Raw genomic sequence first — 20,475 nt, forward strand, 5'->3', positions numbered from 1 at the left:
TCCATTATGGAAGAAAGATCAGGAGAAGACGGCCTTCGTCACTGATCAGGGGTTATAATGTTACACGGTCATGCCGTTTGGTCTTAAGAATGCCCCGGCTACCTTCCAACGAATGATAAACACAGTGTTCTTTGATCAGATTGGGAGAAACGTCGAGGCATATATTGATGATATGATTGTCAAGACTAAACTTCAGAAAGATCATCTGACGGACCTCCGAGAAACTTTCGCCACACTCAGGCGGCACCATGTCATGCTCAATCCCAAGAAATGTGTATTTGGAGTTGAGTCTGGGAAATTTCTCGGATTCCTTATCAATCAGAGAGGAATAGAGGCGAACCCTGAGAAGGTGCAGGCGGTCATTGACATGCAGTCGCCTCGTACCATCCGAGAGGTTCAGAAGTTAACAGGTTGTCTGGCGGCCTTGGGGAGATTCCTAAGCCGATCAGGCGACAAATGCCTATACTTTTTCCAGGCAATTAAGAAAAAGGCAAGGTTTGAATGGGGGCCGGATGCTGAGGCCGCCTTCTAGAAATTAAAAGTTCACTTGCATTCCTTGCCGAGGCTGGTCAGCCCTTTGCCCAAAGAGGATCTCTACATGTACCTGGCCGTCTCTGATCATGCGTTAAGAGCTGTGCTCCTTGCTGAAAGGGACGGCTGTCAGCTCCCGGTCTACTTTGTCAGTCACGTACTGAAAAATGCCGAGTTGAGGTATCCCCTAGTGGAGAAATTTGGTCTTGCACTCTTCATGGCTGTTAAAAAATTGAAAGCCCTACTTTTTGGCACATGCAGTCGTCGTGTATACCGACCAACCAATCAAGCGGCCCCTTACCATCATGGAGTCGTCAGGACGAATGATCAAATGGGCCATAGAAATACAGAGCCTCGAAGTTACTTTCGAGCCTAGAAAAGCAGTGAAGGGGCAAGCCTTTGCTGACTTTATTGTAGAGATGACTCGTCCTCCTGACTCTCAAGCTCCAGACCAAGTCTGGAAGGTATATGTGGACGGAAGCTCTACTTCAAATGGTTGTGGAGCAGGCGTCGTATGTCAATCTCGAGAGGGCGACAGGTTCGAGTATGCTCTACGCTTCAGTTTTCAGGCTTCAAACAATGAGGCAGAATATGAAGCTTTACTAGCCGGGATCCGCATGTGCAAGGCGGCAGGGGCAAGAAAAATAGACGCCTGTTCTGATTCACAATTGATAGTGAGTCAGTACAAAAGGCGAATACGAAGCAACCCATCCGGCCATGATCAAGTATTTACAGGCGGTCCGACAAGCAGTCGGCTCCCTTGAGGATTTCCATCTGATCCAAGTGCCGAGATCAGAAAACAACCAGGCAGATGCACTGTCAAAATTAGCATCATCCGCCTCCTCCGATACTCCTCGAACTGTTTTTTGGGAAGTAATGGAGAAGAGAAGCATCGAGGAAAACCCTATTGGAATCCTAGACAGAAGCTCAACCTGGATGGATTCAATCAGGGCATATCTGACAAACGGTACACTGCCGGATGATCCTCAACAGGCGGCAGCACTGAAAAAACGAGCCTCCTGTTTTGAAATGATACAGGGAGAACTTCACAAGAGGGGGTACCTTCAACCCTTCTTAAAGTGTGTTACTCCTGAAAAGGGACGAGAGATACTAAATGATCTTCACTCTGGTTACTGTGCTTCTCATATAGGTGGTAGGATGCTTGCTCAAAGGGCAAGGCGGCAGGGCTACTTTTGGCCTACTTTGGAAGCAGATGCAATGGAGATGGTGAAAAAATGTGACAAGTGCCAAAGGTTTGGCAAATTAATTCACCGTCCGGCTACTGACCTCACTACCATTCACAGCCCACTACCATTTGCTAAGTGGGGCATGGACATTCTGGGTCCATATACGCCTGCTACAGGCGGCAGAAGGTATATACTTGTTGCCGTTGACTACTTCACTAAATGGGTAGAGGCGGAGGCTGTAAAGGGAATCAAGACGAAAGATGTAATTTCATTCATTTGGAAAAACGTCATCACTCGGTTCGGGGTTCCCATGTCTATGGTTTTTGATAATGGTCCCCAATTTGAGACGCCTGTTCTCAAAAGCTGGTTGGGAGACCAAGGAATAGCAAACTACTTTGCATCTGTCGGCCGTCCACAAGCAAACGGCCAGGTAGAAGCCTTTAATAAAATCATCTCAGACGGTCTCAAGAAAAAGATTGAACGAGCAGGCGGCCTATGGGCGGATGAACTACCACATGTTCTCTGGGCCATTAGGACGACTGAAAAAGGGGCGACTGGAGAAACTCCATTCCTCCTAACTTATGGTGCGGAAGCTGTTCTTCCAATAGAACACTACGAGCCGACTCTTCGAGTAATGCTATATGACGAAGAGGCAAACTGGGAAGCCATGCGCCTGGCATTAGACTCACTCCCTGAAAAGAGGGGCAATTCTGTTTTGCGCCATGAGATCTATCGCCTGAGAATGACTAGATCATACAACAAAAAAGTACACAGGCGTCCACTCAAAGTAGGGGACTTTGTACTTAGAAAAATGGAAGCAGTTGGTAGGGCTAATGAGTCTGGCAAACTAACTCCCAACTGGGAAGGACCCTACCGAATCTATGAGGAAGTCAGGGACGGTACCTACCGTCTGGAAACATCAGACGGACAACCGTTGCCTCGAACTTGGAATGTAGATAACCTTAAAAAATATTTCTTCTGAAAGATGTAAAGTAAAGAGCTACTTAATAAAGTTTGCACTTACTATTCAATTTTTGTATTACGAGGGGCATGCCGTCTGTACCTTTACAGTCGGCTACTCTCCATTGAGTTTTTCACTCTATCTTCAGAGGGGCATGCCGTCTGTTCCTTTACAGTCGGCTACTCTCCATTGAGAATTTTACTCACAATACTTAGCTAAAAAGATTAGGGCCTGGCCGACCCTGTGCCTAACAGGCGGCTACCCTTCTTTTACTTAGCACCTACGTTCACCAAGAACTTACCAAGGCCACCGGCCGAATGATCAGACCAGGCGCCAAGCCACCTGATCAAATCTACAAAACTAATACGACCTGTCCCAACATCATAGCAGGCGTCCGACGGCATCCCTCCGGATGAAATTCGTCGCAGAGAGCAGCTCCCTTTTGGGTGGAACATTGTTCTATAAACTAATTACACGGCACCTATACGACTGTCCCCAAGGGCAACCACGTAGCCGTTTTTGAGACAAGGATAACTCTATCACTAACCAAACCAGTGGTAGCAGTTGACATCTGAGTCAAATGACCGCCTGTATTACTTGGGATAAATGCAGGGGGTACCTATTGAGTTAATAGCCAACAAACATTGGCGAATCAAGGGGTCTAGCCGGCCTACGCCGCCTGGTACCTCTACTTCTCAAACAAAAGTGACGGCGACTGAGTAACTCCAACGTTAACTCATAGTCACTCCTTCAAACTTAGTATGGAGCCTAAAAGGTATGAGTCGTCCGCCTGTTTTTAACAAACAGGGACTCTCAACCACTACTCTTGCTAGGTTAACAAATTACGAGTTAAAAGCCAACATTGGCAATAAAGGGAAACAACCGGTACCCGCCGCTTGTTATCCTACTTAATTCCTTGGCGACTAGGTAATACTATTTACTTGGTCAGACCGATTGAATAAATAGTTCGAATACCGATTGAATAAATGGCCGACTGATCGTCTATCCTGGAAACAGACAACCAGTCGTCCAGGGGCATAGGCGGCGTACTTACTATTTGTACCTGTCTGCAACGTTCGGCCATGTACAACAGTCGGTCTAGTGAACAATGGGATATTAGATATGGAATACTTAGACAAATTTGAATCAAAACAAAAATTTGATTAAAAATAAGCCGGTCATTAAAGACCAGCAGAATATTCAAAGCCCCGGCCCCCTGGCCGGGTAAATACAAAGCAAACGGCACGCAGGCCGTGAAAAAAAAAAAAAAAACTTTAAGCTTAAGAAGGGGGCAGTTCAGTATTAGCAGCTGCCGCCTGGTCAGCACTCTTCTTGCTGGACTCGGCTTCAGCTGCACCCTCTTTTGATGCCTTGCCCCCAAGTGGCACAAGCGCCACAACCGGCTCTTCCTCCTCCTCCAACGTATCTCCCAACGCCTCTTCTTCAGCAGCCGCCAGGATCTCTTGATTATATGTTTCCGAACACTGGCGGTACGTTCTTTCCCATGAGGCAAAGTCGGCATTAGGGAACAGGCGGCCCCAGGTCATGCGCTGGATTTGAGCGGAGTCTTCCACCATCTCCCGGACGAGCTCTTTCTTCTCTTGCTTGGCCTTTTCCGAGAGCTCTTGGGTAAGACTCTTCTCTTGGCTCACCAGGCGTTCTTTTACGTTGGCCAAAGATTTCTCCATGGCTTCGTAAGAGTGCATTTTTTGGCGAAGAGGTTTCAGCTCGGCCTTAAGATTTGTGACAGTCGCCTCCAGCTCGTCATTCTCCTTCTGGGCCGCCTCTAACTGAGCCCGAACAGCGGCGGTAACCTGCGCCTGATAATAAAGAATATCAATGGTCAGTACTTCATTTTGGGCAATTTGAAACATTGCCTTATCACAGTTGGAGGCGGCCATAGCTTTTGCGGCCTTTACCTCTTTGTTTTTTCCGATCAATCGGCTTGCAAAGGCTGTTAACTCGGAGCAGGGCCTAAGTACAAAAAAAAAAACAGGCGTCAGTTTCCAAACAAAAAAGATAACAGGCGTCCTGGAACTCAAATACTCAAAAATATGCTAAGTATACCTCAGCAAGGACCCCTGCAATCCCATCAAGGTCAAGGGTGCCGGCACCCCTGACCGCCTCCCTTTCAGATGGAGGAACTGCTTTAATCATGGACTTGGCTACCTCAACCAAGTCAAGCCCCTGAGGGCCGGCTGCATCAAGCGTAAAAAAAAAAACAAGTTAGACCTAGTCAAGAAGGAAGCAAGTGTGAAAGTTTTTACAAGTGATTGTCCATACTTCTAGGCGGCCCCGCCGGGGTTTTAGAAGAAAAGGCCGGCTGCTTCTCAGCCGCCACTGTTTTCCTGGAAGACCCAGGAGAGCTTGCAACAGTCGTCCTCCGGGCCTTGGGGTCCGGCTGTTGCGAGGAAGAAGCTCTTGGAGTGCCAGACTGAAAACAAAAAGAGTTAGTATATGCATAAGACAACTCCTAAAAGAGGAAGAGTTTTCGAAGCCTACCAAGGGTGCCCCCTTGTTGGGGGAGTCGGCACAAGACTGTTGCATGAGAGAGGCCCGCAACATGGCCGCCGCAGTCTTGGATGCTGTTATTTTACTCATAGCGTCAGCTGCAAAAAAATAAACAGCAAAGTTAGTAAAGATCCCAAGTAAACAAGGCGTGAAAAAAAACAGAGTATTTGTCAGGCCGGCTACCTCTAGAGCACCGACTGCTGAGGCCACATGCGGCCAAAAAGTACTCGTCATAGAGCCACTTGAAGCTCGGGACGCAGTTTAGGGGTACTTGCTCTCGTACCCCTGAAGTAGAGTTCACCCTAGTCTCTACTTTGAAGAGTCCTTTGTCTAGGATCTCTCTTTTAGCCTTTGGGGGAACAGGCGGCATGCTGCGGCCGCCTGCGAGAAGAGGCGGATCCCTATTCCACTTGTTAAAACGTTGGTTCAGCTCCGTGTCTGAACCCTCAATGATAAGGAAGGTGTTCCGCCAATCCTTCCATTTGTTCGCCTTACCTCTCGTCATGAGGTAACCCCTATGGCTTGTTAATTGATACCAGCCGGTACCTCCCGACTTAGGGGTCCGGCTGAGATAGTTCATGTGGGCGAAAGCCTCAAAGCTTGGCTCCACCCCGTACATTTCGCACCCGGCCACATAGCCGAGTACGTTTACCCAAGAGTTGGGGGCTAACTGCCATAACCCCAAATCATACCCATCTAAAATCCGCTGAACAGCCGGATGTAATGGGAAGCGCAGTCCAGCTTTGATGGCCGCCACATAGCAGCCAAAGCAGCCGTCATCATAGCTGGTACCAGCCGGCCAGACGACAGTGTCTTCTGGATCCGGCACGAACAGTAAAAATTCCGGGCCCATTCTGTGGTTAGCAATAAAGCTCTCCACTTTGTCTTGCATGGTTGCGATCCGGCCCCGGGGTACCATGCAGTAGTAGGGGGCGTTTTCCTCTCTGTAAGAGGCGGACGGCTCCGCCCAATTGTCCCCCTTCTCAACTGCATGAGAAAGTCTCGCCTCTTGTAGGCGGCTATGTCTTTCTTCTGAGCCTGGAGAACTGTGGTCAGAAGAGCTGGACTCGGACTCGTCCTCTGACGAGTCCGAAGAGGACGACTCCTCCCCTCTCCCAGAGGGGCCCGCCTCCTCTCTCTTAGAAGGAGCAGGAGGAAAATTAGACATATCAACGGTAAGATGGGAAGGGACCACCTTGGCCCCTCTCTCAGAACTGTCGGCTTGGCAGCCGCCTCGTTTCAATTCTACATCTGGCGCCTGGTCAGATGTTTCACTAATGAGCACCCTTTGGGAGGAGCCGTCTGAGTTTGATATCATAGCAGTCTTTTTTGTTCTGGCCATCACGTTCTGCATAGACACAGATACAGTCGGACTTTGTATAAAGGGCAAAGATGGGTCCAGAAAAGGGCAGGCGGCACTCCTAGTCCTAGATTCAGCCGTCCCCGGTGACCGGCTGATCACTAACTTAGGTCGTGTCGTGTGCTTCCGTGGTGCCATTTCAAAAAATAAAAAGAAAATTAAGAGTAAGAGAACTGAGTTACCTGAACGAGTGACGGTTGATGAAGTTCTGGAAATCCGGTGCAGTCGGCTTGTCAGAACAGGCGGTAGGCAGAAAAGGTCCGAAATGTCAGAGCAAGTTCAGGGGTCCGAATGTTCTCGCAAAGTTCTCAAATGTGAAAATGACCGAAGTCAGCACTTCCTTATATAGGCAAAGTGAGAAGGCGAAGGGTCGCTTCCAAATTCAAAATTTGGGCGGGAAAATCTCTCGGCCATTTGCAAGGTGACACCTGTAGCAGGCCGTCGCCTGTCACCGTGCGACACCTGTCACAGGCGACACGTGACCAGTCACGTGCCACCTGTGAGGGGCAAATGATTAGGGGATTTTTATCCACCAATCACCGTCTGACAAGTGGACCAACCAGGTTCCGCCACGTGTCCTTCACGAAGGCCAATAGGAGCCTGCCACGTGTCAATCACAGATACGTCCTCTACGGACCAATCGAGGCACGCCACGTGTCCACCCATGCCAAATGGGAAAACCGGCCAACAAGGCCCAATCCTGTCTAGAGGCCCGGTCAGCCCTAGGTTTACCCTAAACCTAGAGAGTGGCACGCTTCTCAAGACTATAAATACTTAATTAATCCTCATTAAAAGGGATCAAGCAATTGAGAGGCAATTAATCTCACCTGAAGAACAGAGAAGAACAGAAACATTACGGAACACTAATAACCGGCTAATCTCGCTAACAAAGCAGATTACCAACATTAAACACTCTCACCTAGAGAGGTCTTATTACTTTAATTTCCGTATTAATTACTCCTTAATCAGGTACTAACTTGACCGTTGGAGGCGGAGCTCTCAGGAGTCTCCGTTATTTTGCAGGTACAGGCGTCCGGTTCCAGTCTCGGAATTGTAACTCTCCCGCAGGACATCAGAAAACCCCGAAACAAAACCCTTCAATTTCATCAAAAAAACCCTCTTCAAATTTTCAATTTCACCACTAATTTTCTACAGATTGCCAAATTACATTCATCTCTTCTATTTTTCATCAAAATCCCAAATGAACATTGGATTTCTGGGTTACTGCGGCCACTGATATTGTTAGTTGAGTAGCAGCGTGCCCATCTTTGGGTTTTCTTCGAAATCACAAAAATAAAGGAACGAAAGAGCAGCGAAAGAGCAGCTCCTCCACGGCTCCACCGCAAACTTAAAGGTTAGAATTTTGGCTCAATTGATGCATGTATGCTTTGTTAGGGTTTTATGTATTGATAATTTTTTTGTTTATGACTTTTCTCATTTAATTTACTTTAGACTTATTGGTTTGTTTGCGGAAATGAAATATTGAAACAAAAATTGGTTCTTTTTCAACATTTGTTGGTGAATCTGCTATTATAGAAATGAGGCAGTAAGTGTATTAAAATTAGTTTAGTTAATAAAAATTTGTTCTTGTTCGACATTTAACCAGTAAGTCAGTTAATGTTGGCAATCGAATCTGCTATTATTTTGTAAGTGTATTCAGATTTCTGCTGCTTGAAATTTCATATCAAGTGTTGGTTCATGGTTTTAGTTTCTGTGCTTTATGATGGTTTTAATTTATGTGCTTTATGATGTTTAATGTTCTGGATTTTTGTTTTTAGGTTTTATTGTGATGAAGAGAGAGATAATTTTTTGTTTGAATTTCCCTTTAAATTCTTCATTATTTTAGATTGTATGACATCTTTAATGTTGGTTGGGATTTCAAATTGTGTTTTTTTTTTTTTGTTTTTTTGTTTTTATTAAAAATGCACTATGGAATCATGCATGTACACATAATCGTGAGTTTTGTTGCTAATTGGTTCTTGAGTTATGTTTTTTGTCAATTTAATTATTAGAAGATGAGGGGAAAGGTGTAGGAAGAGGGGCAGGGGCAGGATGGGATTAATAATTTTAGTTGTTGTTGTGTAGAAAATATTAAATGGATCGAAGTTGGATAACAACAACTAAGCCAGGTGACCCAAAATATCAAGCAGGTGTAAGAGAATTTGTTAAGTTTGCAGTTAAGAATAGTGGAGGCCGCCATAAGCTACCATGCCCTTATCACATGTGCCATAATTTCTTGTATAAGAGACCCGAAGAGATACTTAATCACTTGGAGAAATGGGAATTTGATAAAACATATACATGTTGGATTTGGCATGAAGAATGTAGAGATGGAGCTTCGGTGAGTAACTTTTCAGATAATGCTAATGAAGGTCAACATACAAATGAGGGAGATAGATTAGAGGAAATGCTCCATGTAGTACAGGAGAATTTTGATGAAGATCCCAATAAATTTGAGAGCTTATTAAGTGACTCTGAAAAGCCTTTGTATGAAAGTTGCACTAAATACACAAGGTTGTGTGCCATACTTAAGTTGTATAACTTGAAGGAGGGTCATGGTTTAAGTGATCAAAGCTTTAATATGATCCTAGAATTGGTAAAAGACATGCTTCCAGATGATAATGTCCTTCCAAGTTGTACATATGAGGCAAAAAAGACACTAAGTGTCATGGGTTTACCTTATGAGAGAATTCATGCTTGCCCTAACGATTGCATGTTGTATTAAAACGAGAATGAATCGTTAGAAAGATGCACAATTTGTAATGCCTCGCGATACAAAAAGATTGAAGGATGAGTGCCTGCGAAGGTATTATGGTACTTTCCAATAATACCTAGGTTTAAAAGGCTATTTTCTAATGACGGAGATGCTGAATAGTTAACATGGCATGTCTATGATCGAGAGGATGATGGAATGCTTAGACATCCTGCTGATTCCCAACAATGGAGGTTTATTGATGGAGAATTTCCAGAATTTTCCAAAGAAAAGCGTAATTTACGCCTTGCTTTGTCTACAGATGGCTTCAATTCATTTGGATCATTGAGTAGCACATATAGTACATGGCATGTTATTTTGATTACCTACAACTTACCTCCTACACTTTGCATGAAAAGAAGGTATATGATGTTATCACTGCTAATTTCTTGTCCAAGGCAGCCTGGTAATGATATTGATGTGTATCTGGCTCCACTAATTGATGATTTAAAGTTGTTGTGGGAAACAGGTGTAGAGGTGTTCGATGCACATCGTAACGAGAATTTCAATTTGAAAGCATTGTTGTTTTGTACTATTCAAGATTTTCCAGCATATGGTAATCTATCAGGATACACAGTTTACGGGAAAACTGCTTGTCCTGTAGGGTTTTCCAGGAAGGTGGTTGAGTGCATTTAAGAAGAATGTTTTTTATGGGAATCGTATATTTTTTGCCATGTACTCATCACTATCGCAACTTGAAAAAGGCCTTCAATGGACATCAAGAGTTTAGGGTGCGCCCTAAGATACTATCTGGAGTAGAGGTGTTTGAAAAGATCAAAGATCTCAAGATCACATATGGTAAGAAGCATAAAAAACCTCTTCCTCAGCAAGGATTCAAAAAGTGTTCAATAATGTGGAGTTTACCATAGTGGAAATTCCTTTTTGTGAGACATACGCTTGATGTGATGCATATTGAGAAAAATGTGTGTAATAGTGTTATTGGTACACTATTGAATATTAGTAGAAAGACCAAAGATGGGGAGAAAGATAGAGATGACTTAAAGGAAATGGGGAGATGACTTAAAGGAAATGGTTGAGAATGGTCGAAAGTACTTGCCACCGGCTGCTTATACACTCTCTAGAAAAGAGAAAATCGAGTTATATCAGAGCTTGGCCGGAGTGAAAGTGCCGGAAGGTTATTCTTCTAACATTTGCAACCTGGTAAACATGGAAAGTTTGAAACTTATGGGCCTTAAGTCTCATGATTGTCATGTTTTGATGCAAAATTTGTTGCCCGTATCTATTCGTTCAATATTGCCTAAAAATGTTCGATATGCCATTACTAGACTTTGTTTGTTTTTTAATGCAGTCTATATAGTAAAGTCATTGATCCCGAACATTTGAGTGCTTTGGAGGAAGAAATTGTTATAATTTTATGTCAATTAGAGATGTACTTTCCTCCATCTTTTTTTGATATCATGGTTCATTTGACGGTTCACTTTGTAAGAGAGATAAGATTTTGTGGTCCAATATATTTGAGAGTTCAATGGGCTTTTGAAAGGCAAATGAGAAAATATCAAGGGTATGTGAAGAATGCTTATCAACCTGAAGGTTGTATTGCTGAGCAACTTTTCTATGACGAAGTACTACAATATGCTGGTGATTTTATGATAAATTCAATGAGAATAAGGATTCCTACATCCCGTCATAGTGGACGAATGGATGGTGTGGGAACCTTAGGTCGTAAGCAACGTGATATGTCTTGTGACAACTGGCACAAGGCACACTCATACATTCTGCATAATGAGGATGAAGTTGCACCCTATGTTGAAAGACATATGAGACACTTGAGAAAGTACAATCAAAGAGCATGCGAAAAGGCATTAGCTGACAATCATAGCAAATCATTCATTTCTTGGTTCAAAGATGAAGCAATGAGGGAACTCGATGACTCTTCAATAGTAATCTCAGATTGAGTCAAGAGTTTAGCATATGGACCTGACTTTAGTGCAACATACTATTCAGGATATGTTATAAATAGTTGCACTTTTTACACAAAGTTCCAAGATGAACACAACATTATGCAAAACAGTAGGGTCACTTTAGAGGCTCAAGCTATTCACTTTTCTAGTGCAAAAGATAAGAATCCCGTGTGTGGTACTATGAGATACTATGTAGTCATTGAAGAGATTTGTGAGTTGCATTACACCATGTTTTCGATTCCTCTTTTCAAATGCCAATGGGTTGACAACATTAACGGTGTTGAAGAAAGTAACATGGGACTTATTTTGGTCAATCTTAACAAGGTTGGTCACAAAGAGGATCCTTTTATTTTATCTACCCAAGCAAAATAAATTTTTTATATGACTGACCCCTTAGATAAGCGAGGGTCAGTTATCATAACACCAAGGCCTCGACACTCCACTGATGATTGTACTTTTTATAGTGTGTCGGAGTCTCCTTCTTTGACAAGAAAAGTAGTGGACGATAATGTTGATGACTCTTCAATATATGTGAGAGATGATCATAATGAGGCTACATGGGTTGAAGATACAAAGAAGCGAAAAAATGTCAAGCGAAAGCGATCTCGTAACAAATGTAATTTTTTTTTTTTTTATAAAGTACTAACTTTTTTTTATTATTATTGGTTTTTCCTTAGGATGTCCTACTTAAAATTTTGGTTTTGTTATTACAATTATTTTTGCATTTAACTAACCAATTAAATTTATTTTTCTGATTTTTTTATAAGTTGATGGCTAGAAAGAGAAAACGTGTACGCCCATCCAATGAAGGTGACACACTACATCCGAAGGATTCTGAGAAAATAAGGCGTAAGGATGAGAGGGGTCGTACTGTACTTGCTATGGTGGGGAAGGCGATCCAAGCAGGCACCAAGATTCGTTTAGAATGGCATCCTATTAAAAGAATTCCAGTAGGAGAGCACAAGTCTCATTTCTCCACCTACATTGGTGTTGTTGCCCGTGAAAGAGTAACGATTACTTATAAGGAGTGGTCTGACCTTCCAAATGGAGTCTTAGACGAATTCTACAATGATATCACAGTAAGCAAACATATTCAGTTCTAAGACATTTGAATAAGTCATACAATATGCTTTTATGTAGGAAGGTTTAATGTTTATGTACCAACAATGCAGAAGGGATTTTATGTCATCAAGAATCGCAGAAATTGGATACTGACACAAGCTTCTAAGCGATGGAAAGCTTTCAAGACTAGGCTAAGACTTGAATGGATGTATCTAAAAGATGGAGCTGTCAGACAACAACCCCCATGGAAATACCTTTAATAAAAGATACAGATTGGAAGATCTTCGTTAAATATTGTACTTCAAAGGAGTTTCAGGTAGCTGTTATATTTATAAAATAATTTGAATTTGTTGGACTCAATCCCCTGCCTTGCAAACACCCCTTTTCCCTACCATTTCCTAAAGTCAGTCCTGAATTTAGTGATTCAGTTCATAAATCAGTTCTGGAGTTCAGTTCTGAAGTTCAGTTCTAAGTTCAGTTCTGAAGCTCGATTCTGAATTCTGTTCTGAGGCTTAGCTTTGAATTCAGTTCTGAACCTCAGTTTTGAATTCAGTTCTGGAGTTCAGTTCTGAAGCTCAGTTGTGAGTTCAGTTTTGAGTTCAGTTCTGAAGCTCGGTTTTGAATTCAGCTCTGAGGATTAGTTATGAATTCAGTTCTGAAATTCAGTTCTAAACCTCAGTTCTGAATTCAGTTCTGGAGTTCATTTCTGAAGCTCATTTCTGAGTTCAGTTGTGAAGCTCAGTTCTGAATTTAGTTCTGAGGCTTAGTTCTTAATTCAGTTCTGAACCTCAGTTCTGGAGTTCAATTCTAAAGCTCAGTTTTGAGTTCAGTTTTGAGTTTAGTTCTAAAGCTCAGTTCTGAATTCAGTTCTGATGCTTAGTTCTGAATTCAGTTCTAAACTTGAATTCAAAACCTCAGTTTTGAATTAAGTTCTAGAGTTCAGTTCTGAAGCTCAGTTCTGAGTTCAGTTCTGAGTTCAGTTCTAAAGCTCAGTTCTGAATTCAGTATTGAGGCTTAGTTCTGAATTCAGTTCTGAGGCTTAGTTCTGAGTTCACTTTTGGAGTTCAGTTCTGAAGCTCAGTTCTGAGTTCAGTTCTAAATCTCTATTCTGAGTTCAGTTCTGAAGCTCAGTTCTGAATTCAGTTTTGAGGCTTAGTTCTGAATTCAGTTCTGAGGCTTAGTTCTGAATTCAGTTTTGAAATTCAGTTCTTGAGTTCAGTTCTGAAGCTCAGTTCTGGAGTTCAGTTCTGGAGCTCAGTTCTAAAGCTCAGTTCTTAATTCAGTTCTGAGGCTTTGTTCTGAATTCAATTCTGAACCTTAGTTCTGAATTCAGTTCTGGAGTTCAGTTCTGAAGCTCAATTTTGAGTTCAGTTCTGAAGCTTAGTTCTGAATTCAGTTCTGAGGCTTAGTTCTGAACCTCAGTTCTGAATTCAGTTCTGGAGTTTAGTTCTGAAGTTCCGTTCTGAGTTCAGTTTTGAGTTTAGTCCTGGAGTTCAGTTCTGAAGCTTCGTGCTGAGTTCAGTTCTATTTTGATGCTTGATAAGTTTATTAGTTTTGATGCTTTATAAGTTTATTAGTTTTGATGCTTTATAAGTTTATGATAAGCTTCCTCTAGCAAGATGGTGTGTACTGAATTTAATCTTAAATTTTTTTTGTAGGAATTGAGTGAAAAAAATCGTGTGAGGGCAAAGAAGAAGACCTTAAAGTATCGAGGAGGCCAACTTTGGTATCAATATTTTGAAGAATGAATAGTAAGTTTGACAAATATTCTATATGTAACTACCATATATATATAATATTGGTGTTGAAAATTTCTATTCATATACTTCAAACATAAGTCTAAATTAATTTTGTACAATGGCAGGAAAAAGAACTTGAAAAACAGGGAGTCCATGTGTCACAAGTGCCTCGACACTTGACTTGGATCAAAGCTCACTCTCAGGTCAAAGATGGAATCATTTTTTTTGATAATCTAGTGGATAGGGATATCCATGAAGCTATAGTAAGAAATCTAATGAAGATCTTCTGCACAAATTTTATTTCATTAAATTATTGTGAATGATTGCCTTCATTTGAATTTATTTCACTTGGTTTCATCTATTACGTCCCTTGAAATTTTAAATTGCATATTGCAGTGGAGGCTCAAGCTCAAAGAGGAGAATTCGTGTGCAATGGTCGGGATGACATATTAGCAAGAGCATTGAATACGCGTGAGCTTGGTGGTTCAGTGAGGGCAGTTGGATCAGGTATCACAAATAAGGAATATTTTTGCTTTAACAAACCAACTGCACCAAGCCAATTGTATGCAAAAATCGGCATGATGCAATCAGAGATGGGAACTATGAAAAATAATCAGAATTTATTATTGTCTTTCATCATGTCATGCTTAAATCAGGAGCAATTGAAATCGTTCATGGCCATCTTTGGTCAATCAAATGCTTTTGGTCAATTTGGCAGTTTGGGTGGACTGGTTGGCCTATTTGGCAAAGGTGGTAGTCAGCCTGCTACTGGTGGTCAGTCTAGTTCTGGTGGTCAGTCTTGTCATGATCAACAGGTTGGTTCTTCTGGTCAGACTAGTTTTGGTGGTCAGAGTGGTTTTGGTTTTGGTGGTCAAGCTGAATTCGGTGGTTTTGATGGTCTTGATGGTAATAGGTTAGGTTTTACCCAATTAAATAATTTTGTTGACCATGGAATGCTTAACATTCCACTTACACAACAGCTAACTAGAGGGGTTGAGCGACAACAAAGTGAAGGTCATCAATTGTTGGAGTCTCAATTTCAGGATGCTGCTAATGTTTCACGTGGTCATGAGGCTCACATAAGTCCTCCCGTGCAACACGATCATCTTCAAAGCTCTGAGGCTGAGATGTACCATGTTTCTTGGCCTCCAACAGAGCAAATTAATCAACCTGACCATGCACTTTTGAATATTCATGATGATATCTCAATTTATCTTGGCCTCAAATAAAGCAATATCACTTTTCCTGAGGTATTGTATTAAAAGTCATACATCTTCGAATGTAAATTATGTATATGAAATTTAATTATGTCATGACTTGTATAGGGCTGGAGTGATTGTCAACTGGCCATTGAGGACGGCGATAAAGGACATGTAATTGGTTCTAAAGGGAAAGTTTATCAAGAGAAGGCAGAAGAAATCATCAAAAATCATGTCTGATCGCTACCCCCTGGTCACCGCCAAGTCTCTATTGTAGAAGATTTTGTGCCGAATGCTCCCTTGCCATGTCCAAATGAAGAATTAATCTTTGTTTGCCAAGCTAAGAAGAGTTACACTTCTTAGCCAGTTCACTTGATTCTTCCAGTTAAGGTATTGTTATATCAGTTTTTTTTACCAACTAAATTTAGTTCAGAATTGATTTTAAGTTAAGAGTTTCATTTACTTGATATATATTGTTTGTTTGTATGAAAGGATGATGTGCACCTGGAAAAAGACGTGACTACTCCATCCCCAAGATCGGCATCATCCCAAACATCAACCACTGGCATGCATCTTTTCGGAGCTGAAGATTGTGAAAAAGTGACTACTAATTGGTTACAGTCGTTAAAAACTCATGCTTTGGGAATGAAAAAGAGTAGTGAATCCATCTCCTTAAGTTTCTAGAAAACTGTATTTCTGACTGAACATGTGGTTAATGTTATTCTTGACTACAAAGATTTGCTTAATTGGTGTTTCCCAAAAGAGATCGGAGCGGCTCACTTGAATATTTTCATGAAGTAAGTTCATTTACATTTTTAAGATTTGAGAATTTCTATTTTTAGTATCTTCTTACATGTTTGACCTTTTACGGATGGCGGGGAAAGGTACTTAAAAGAGCAATGTCAAGAAGAAGGAATTTCGGGTATGTTTGGATTTTGCGATTCCAATGTTCTATCCCCAATGAATCCAACAATAGAAGAGGAAAACCCGTCTACATACTTAGCTCGTGTGTTTGGGTGCAATGAGGGAAAGGATCGTAATCAATTATTCTTTGCACCTTATAATGAAAAGTACGTGTAATATGTGTTTTCTTCACAATAGCTGATAATTATTGATATGTTATTTTATTAACTTTTCGTGTAATTTGTATATAGTCGGAATTGGATGTTAGTTGTGATTAGCCCTTGGAATGGGATATCTATTGGTTGGACCCAGGTGGAGCAGACAGCATACCTGAGTTTGCTAAAATAGTCATCAAAGAGTAAGCAGTACAGTAATCATTTATTGACTTCATTATATTTGTATTGATGTTCAAGTAATTGGTATTTTTGTCATTATTATCATTTTATCTTGTCATAATTATGTAGGGGAATCAAACAATTTAGCGCTGTCCATCGCAAGGATATCAAGAAAATAAAAAAGGATGCATATATTGGGTGGAAGCAACCAAAGGTATTCACTTTATATTTTTAAACTTAACATACGATAATCGGTTGTAGGTCTTTCACATAATAAAGTAACTCATGGATGATCTGTTGTAGTGTCCTAGCCATCCTAAACACAAGAAGAACTATGGATACTTTTTGTGCCGGTACATGCTCGAGATTTTAGAAAAAAGGGTGTTATGGATTACTGACAAGGTTAGAACTTATGCACTTCAGATACTTTGTTGTTTCAACTGGATATTTCTGACCAAAATTTCCTCACTTTAACACATATATTTCTGCCTAATTGGTTATTGTGAGAGGATTTGTTGCTTGAATATACTTATGCACTTGGCAGGGCAGCAGCCGCCTAGCCTTGGCAGGGCAGCAGCAACCGCCTAGCCTTGGCAGGGCAGCAGCAGCCGCCTTGCCTTGGCAGGGCAGCAGCAGCCGCCTTGCCATGGCAGGGCAGCAGCATGTCACGGGTCACTCCCACACCAAGGATGGGCGTCAAGAGGGTCACTAGGCAGCAAGGCAACAATCGGGGCTAGGGGGCTTGCCTTGGTGCTCAGGTAAGCACTTCCCCCTAAAGAGCTTTATATTGCACCTTGCTTAAAATCCTAGTGAATACCCACTTGACAGTAACACAATAATGGGTCGTTTGGAGACCCAAATGAAGTCCAAATGGGCCCAAATTTGGGGGTCCACCGTATTTTGGGCCAAGGAAGACGATGGTGGTGTCAGTTTTCCGAGACAAGGTCCCGAAATACAAGTTTGTGCAGCAGGTAGCCCGGGAAACGTGGGAAGCTTCTAGAAGGTTCCGGAGCTATCTACGGAGTTCTTTTGGAGGAGTATTCTAGAGAGGATGTCTCTAGAATATTCAAGGTTCATCCAGTGCATCTTAGAAGTCTCTAGGGCCTTCTATGTATGTACATTTTGAATGTAAAGTTCTAGAATGTTCTAGGTTAGTCCTTAGCATTCTAGGTAGGAAGCTTGTAGAAACCTCCATGTATGTAGTTCCTAAGGAGGTGGGAAAACTCTAGATCCTTGTAGTCTAGAACCCTCCATTTGAGGAGGTTAGGAACATTCTAGAGAAAGAGAGTAAGTAGGGTGGAGCACTATAAATAGGCTCCAAGGCATCATTTGTACATTCAAGTTGAGAGCAATACAAAAAGCCTTTCTTAAGCACTTGTGTTCTCTTGCAACTCAATCCTTTCCTTCCAACACTTAGAGAGTGTGAGGAAAACTAAGGCACGAGGGTGCCAAGTGAGTGATCGGGCATACGAGCAAGGGTGATAGCTTGGGTGCTCAATTGTCTACGACACTTAGTCGTAAATTCGGACTAAGGCACTAAGGGTGAGTGCTTAGTTCAACCAAAGGGGACTTGTTAGCGCAAAGGGATCGTGCTAGCAAACTTATACTAGCAGCACAAGGAGTTGTGCTACGTGGGCACAAGGAGTAAGTGCCAAGGAGAAAGCCTGACTCGTCTTACGACGGACTGTAAGCGGGTGGCGCACGGTGCGTGACTAGGGCAAAGTAGTCGGCACGTGACAAGCAGCCGCCTTGCCTTGGCAGGGCAGCAGCAGCATCACGAAATGTGATATTATACTAATGTGATATTGACAAGAAATGTGATATTGTACTAATGCAATCGCATCACGAAAGTGTGTGTTATGCTTTGGAAATGTTCATTGTCACCCAATACTAAACCCCAAGTGGTAATGAAAATTTACAAAGAAAAAAGATTATTTGGAGTGAAATTATGTTGTAATTGTATTGACGTTAATATATGCTCATTATCACTATTTACTACCACTTACGGAATGGGAATTGTGTCATGATATAGATCATTTGAGTTGTTTTAGTTTTTGGGGAAGTGTGGGGACTGTGGAACTAAGTTAAAATTCTATCAATGTAGAAAAATATGTTGGAAAAGTGTTATCCTCGTAGAATTTTGCATAGTTTATTGCCATATTGGGTAATTTATTTCCTTCATTCAAACAGGACGTTGAGTAAAAAATTGTGATTAATTTAGAATGTGAGGCAGGGCAACCTTGCCTTGCCTTGGCAGGGTAGGGCAGCAGCCTTGGCAGGGCAGCTGCACCCTTGCCTTGGCAGGGCGGCAGCCTTGCCTTGCCATGCCTTGGCAGGGCGGCAGCCTTGCCTTGCCATGCCTTGGCAGGGCAGTAGCTACAGCCTTGCCTTGGCAGGCAGGGCACCTGCTGCCTTGCCCGGCAGCGCACCAGCTGCACCAACACCCCCTACGCACACTCCCCTACCCTGCACACCCCCTGCCCTGAAAACACCGCCTGTCCTGACTTGCCCTTGCCTGAAATCAGTCCTGAAATACAGATCTAAATTCAGTTCAAAATTTAGTTTTGAAATTCAGTTCTGAATTTAGTTCTGAAATTAAGTTCTGAAAATAAGTTCTGAAATTCAATTTTGGTTTCGTTTTGAAATTCAGTTTTGATCTTTGGTTCACATATTCAATTTAGTTCTGAAATTCAGTTTTGAGCTTTGGATCTGAAATTCAGTTTTGAGCTTTGGTTCACTACTTCCATGAACCTATTTAATTCTTTTTTCTGCTATTTACATTGCAGTTCTTTACTCAAGAAGCTTATTCATCGGAAGAAATTGATGAGATACTAGATATTTGGGTTGAATATTTGCTTAAGCAACTAAACTAAGTTGATGAAGAAGTCAAAGATAGTATGGTAATTGCTTGCGTTTTGGTTCAAATTTTTATTCAACACATACACTTTGGAACATATGTGTGCCATGGTTGATGTTTAATGCCGTGGTTTTTTTTTTTTTTGTAATGGTGTACATGGTAGAATGCTGATGTTTTTGGAAACAATGGTTGATGTATAGTGCTTTTTTTTTTTTTTTTTTTTTTTTTTTTTGGTGTACATGGTAGAATGGGAGAAAATTAAGAGTTAGTCTTTTTTTGTAATGGTGTAATTGTGGGTGGCACAACATTATATGGGTGAATTTTTTGTAATGGGATTGATTGAATTATATATGAAGTAGGTCTAAAAATTTATTTGTCAACAAATTTTATTGAATTACATATTATGCAGGTTAGTTTTAAAAGAAAATTAATAGGTAATTATTGAAGAAATTGCTGGAAAAAAAAAGCCATTTAAAAATTTTATTGATTTAAAAAAAAAGAAAAAAAAACAAGTATGCTAACAGACCTGTTAGGTGAAGAAGGGATCTTACAGGTTGATGAATTAAATAAAAAAATATATCAAAGAGACCCCATATCTTTGATATAGGGTCTGAAGTTAATTTTCAAAAGGACCTTAATTCTCTTTTAACGGGTCACTTTAATATAGCAAACATACCCTATTTATTTTACAACGGGTCTCTTATCTTTAATATTTTATTCTAAAACAAGTAATCTAACAAACCTGGTATTTTGCATAACGGGTCTGTTAACTTTTAAAAACAGACCCCATCCATAGAGGCGGTCTGTTTATCTGACAGACCGCTTAGATAGAGACCCGTTGATGGGCGGTTTGTAAAGGATATTTCAACGGGTCTCTTCGCTTATTTTTGTAGTAGTGCCCCTCCTCAAGATGCTCCACACTCTTTTTCATCACCTCCAATTGACTTTTCAAATAATTAAGAATCGACTCCTTTTAGTCCCAAGATCATAACTAAGCTCAATATGCCTAATTTGAGTTTCCAAAGTAGCAATAAGAGATTCAAAAGGTGTCGAAGATTGAGGCTCGACAAGAAAAGAAGAAGTACAACCAAGATTGGAAGAATTAACATTGAAATCATGAGCATATACATCACATTGGGGAGTGGGGGCACAATCA

The 20,475-nt window shown here is 41.5% G+C and overlaps 1 long non-coding RNA gene across 7 annotated transcripts; it reads left to right on the forward strand.

Annotated features, from left to right (window-relative positions):
* The first annotated feature begins 7,656 nt into the window (after nucleotides 1-7,656).
* On the forward strand, nucleotides 7,657-20,254 carry LOC110706538. 7 transcript variants are annotated; one of them, XR_002508365.1, is made up of 13 exons: nucleotides 7,657-7,904; nucleotides 11,992-12,303; nucleotides 12,397-12,602; nucleotides 13,945-14,037; nucleotides 14,151-14,288; nucleotides 14,422-15,275; nucleotides 15,351-15,614; nucleotides 15,717-16,021; nucleotides 16,109-16,294; nucleotides 16,379-16,485; nucleotides 16,592-16,676; nucleotides 16,766-16,864; nucleotides 19,249-20,253. It is a non-coding gene; the product is annotated as an uncharacterized LOC110706538 (long non-coding RNA). The 7 variants fall into 7 exon arrangements; XR_002508369.1 differs by lacking the exon at nucleotides 7,657-7,904 and adding an exon at nucleotides 17,007-17,220 and having other exon boundaries at nucleotides 7,937-12,303; nucleotides 19,249-20,254; XR_002508366.1 differs by lacking the exon at nucleotides 7,657-7,904 and adding an exon at nucleotides 7,938-11,840.
* The last annotated feature ends 221 nt before the right edge of the window (nucleotides 20,255-20,475 follow it).

This window comes from Chenopodium quinoa, unplaced genomic scaffold (genome assembly GCF_001683475.1).
Source record: "Chenopodium quinoa cultivar QQ74 unplaced genomic scaffold, ASM168347v1, whole genome shotgun sequence".
Taxonomy (NCBI): Eukaryota; Viridiplantae; Streptophyta; class Magnoliopsida; order Caryophyllales; family Amaranthaceae; genus Chenopodium; species Chenopodium quinoa.